The sequence below is a fragment of the Coregonus lavaretus genome (genome assembly GCF_964263955.1).
Source record: "Coregonus lavaretus genome assembly, chromosome: 32".
In the NCBI taxonomy this organism is placed as follows: domain Eukaryota; kingdom Metazoa; phylum Chordata; class Actinopteri; order Salmoniformes; family Salmonidae; genus Coregonus; species Coregonus lavaretus.
Window position 1 is genome coordinate 32,469,200 of NC_140019.1, and position 3,791 is coordinate 32,472,990.

Genomic DNA, 3,791 nt, shown 5'->3' on the forward strand with positions numbered 1-3,791 from the left:
TGAAGAATTATCAAAGCACCACAGCGATACATGTTTCCGTAAGAGATAACAGCTTGTTTTTTTATGTGTTCACTAAAGTCACAGGGGACTTTAAACAACATTCATTTTCCTGTCAGAGAGAGACATGGCTGGCCATAGTCAACACACAGAACATACACACACACATTGTAGGCTCTCTCTCAATTTCAATTTTAATTTAAGGGGCTTTATTGGCATGGGAAACATATGTTTACATTGCCAAAGCAAGTGAAATAAATAATAAACAAAAGTGAAATAAACATTTTTTTTAAATTACAGTAAACATTACACTCACAAAGTTCCAAAAGAATAAAGATATTTCAAATGTCATATTATGTGCAACTAGTTAAAGTACAAAGGGAAAATAAATAAATATGGGTTGTATTTACAATAGTGTTTGTTCTTCACTGGTTGCCCTTTTCTTGTGGCAACAGGTCACAAATCTTGTTGCTGTGATGGCACACTGTGGTATTTCACCCAATAGATATGGGAGTTTATCAAAATTGGGTTTGTTTTCGAATTCTTTGTGGGTCTGTGTAATCTGAGTGAAATATGTGTCTCTAATATGGACATACATTTGACAGGAGGTTAAGAAGTGCAGCTCAGTTTCCACCTAATTTTGTGGGCAGTGTGCACATAGCCTGTCTTCTCTTGAGAGCCAGGTCTGCCTACGGCAGCCTTTCTCAATAGCAAGGCTATGCTCACTGAGTCTATACATAGTCAAAGCTTTCCTTAAGTTTGGGTCAGTCACAGTGGTCAGGTATTCTGGTCCTCTGTAGCTCAATTGGTAGAGCATGGCGCTTGTAACGCCAGGGTAGTGGGTTCGATCCCTGGGACCACCCATACGTAAAAATGTATGCGCACATGACTGTAAGTCACTTTGGATAAAAGCGTCTGCTAAATGGCATATTATTATTATTCTGGCACTGTGTATTCTCTGTTTAGGGCCAAAGAGCATTCTTTTTTGCTCATTCTTTCCAATGTGTCAAGTAATTATCTTTTTGTTTTCTCATGATTTGGTTGGGTCTAATTGTGTTGCTGTCCTGGGGCTCTGTGGGGTCTGTTTGTGTTTGTGAACAGAGCCCCAGGACCAGCTTGCTTAGGGGACTCTTCTCCAGGTTCATCTCTCTGTAGGTGATGGCTTTGTTATGGAAGGTTTAGGAATCGTGTTCCTTTTAGGTGGTTGTAGAATTTAATGGCTCTTTCTGGATTTGGATAATTAGCGGGTATTGGCCTAATTCTGCATTATTTGGTGTTTTACGTTGTACGCAGAGGATATTTTTGCAGAATTCTGCATGCAGAGTCTCAATTTGGTGTTTGTCCCATTTTGTGAATTCTTGGTTGGTGAGTGGACCCCAGACCTCACAACCATAAAGGCCAATGGGTTCTATAACTGATTCAAGTATTTTTAGCCAGATCCTAATTGGTATGTCGAATTTTATGTTCCTTTTGATGGCATAGAAGGCCCTTCTTGCCTTGTCTCTCAGATCGTTGACAGCTTTGTGGAAGTTACCAGTGGCGCTGATGTTTAGATGTTTGTGTGCTCTAGGGCAACGGTGTCTAGATGGAATTAGTATTTGTGGTCCTGGCAACTGGACCTTTTTTGGAACACCATTCTTTTTGTCTTACTGAGATTTACTGTCAGGGCCCAGGTCTGACAGAATCTGTCCAGAAGATCTAGGTACTGCTGTAGGCCCTCCTTGGTTGGGGACAGAAGCACCAGATCATCAGCAAACAGTAAACATTTGACTTTAGATTAAAGTAGGATGAGGCTGGGTGCTGCAGACTTTTCTAGTGCCCTTGCCAATTCGTTGATATATATGTTGAAGATGGTGGGGCTTAAGCTGCATCCCTGTCTCACCCCACGGCCCTGTGGAAAGAAATGTGTGTGTTTTTTGCCCATTTTAACTGCACACATGTTGTTTGTGTACATGGATTTTATAACTTCGTATGTTCCTCCCCCAATACCATTTTCCATCAATTTGTATAGCAGACCCTCATGCCAAATTGAGTCAAAAGCTTTTTTGAAATCAACAAAGCATGAGTAGACTTTGCCTTTGTTTTGTTTTGTTTGTTAGTCAATTAGGGTGTGCTGGGTGAATACGTGGTCTGTCATAAGGTAATTTGGTAAAATGCCAATTTGACATTTGCTCAGTACATTGTTTTCACTGAGGAAATGTATGAGTCTGCTGTTAATGCAGAGGATTCTCTCTCTCTCTCTCTCGCTCGCTCTCTCACAGCTGCTGCTACAAAAGCAGAGGAAAACAAGCCTGAGGTTTTTATCATTAGAAAAATATAACACTACTACACACAAAGGTGGAAAAATACAGGAATCCACTTTCGCAGATGGAAGAGAGAGAGACAGAGAGAGACAGAGAGAGAGACAGAGAGAGAGACAGAGAGAGACAGAGAGACAGAGAGAGAGAAAACAGAGAGAGAGACAGAGAGAGACAGAGAGAGAGAGAGACAGAGAGAGAGAAAACAGAGAGAGACAGAGAGAGAGACAGAGAGAGACAGAGAGACAGAGAGAGAGAAAACAGAGAGAGAGACAGAGAGAGACAGAGAGAGAGAGAGACAGAGAGAGAGACAGAGAGAGACACAGAGAGAGAGAGAGAGAGAGAGAGAGAGAGAGAGAGATAGGGAGTGAAGGATAAAGAGAGAGGGAGAGAGATGAGGAGTTTCAGGGACACATCACAACGAGTCATTGGTTCTCAGGGGCACCACCATCGAAGCAGACACAGGCAGTTCCAATATTATTCTGCACTAACATGACAAGGTTCTGGCCGTTTTCAGAGAGTAGACAAAGTTTTTACAAACAGAGGAATAGGATGAAAGGTTGAAAATACATCCATGTCTTCTGATGGATGAGTCACTCTCTCCCTCTCTCCCTCTCCCTAATCTTGTGCAGGCTTCTATATTTAGTCCCTGGCAGGATGCCCTTCATGACAGGTAGGCCAGGCAGCATCAGCCTTGAGCTCACTCTCACTGGAGCTGACTGGCTCTCTCTCAGGGTGGAGAGGGCCCCTAAAGACAAACTGCATCACTGAAAGAGATAGAAGGGGAGGGAGGAGGGGAGAGAGAGAGAGAAATAGACAAACACAGACAGACAGAGAGAGAGAGAGAGAGAGAGAGCTGGCTATCTCAGGGTGGGGAGGGCCCCAAAAGATGAACTGCATCACTGAGAGAGATAGAGAGACTGGATGAGAAAGTATTATTCCTCTCAGAAGCCAATTTCAAGATATCATCTGCTATCGGAAATTGCACTGTCACTGCCTCTCAGCCTCTGACATGAAAAGTCAATATGAGGACAAATGAGTATATTCCCATAAAATCATATTATCATCACTCATTTGAAGATTAAAATAATTGGCATTCAGAAGTACACACACACACACACACACAGTACTTGACGCGCAGCTGACTCAGCACAGTTCAGGTGAGGAGGAGAGACAATATTATTTCTCATATCATCACGTCACTCACACACTCTCTATCCCTCACTCCCAGGGTATCACTTCAATCATCAGCCTGTTTATCTTTCATTACTGTTCAGAGAGATGAAAAAGAAGAGAGGAATGGAGAAGAGGGAGGAGGGCAAAAAAGGGATGACATCAAAGAGATAACAGGAAGGGACGCATTGGAGAGACTACCAATAACAAAACATTTTACCAAAAATTAGACATTTCCTTTAATAATATCTGGAACATTGTATCATGGTTGTTTTGTTTTTAACATTTCCTAGTAGTATTAACATCCTCAGTAGTACAGTGTGC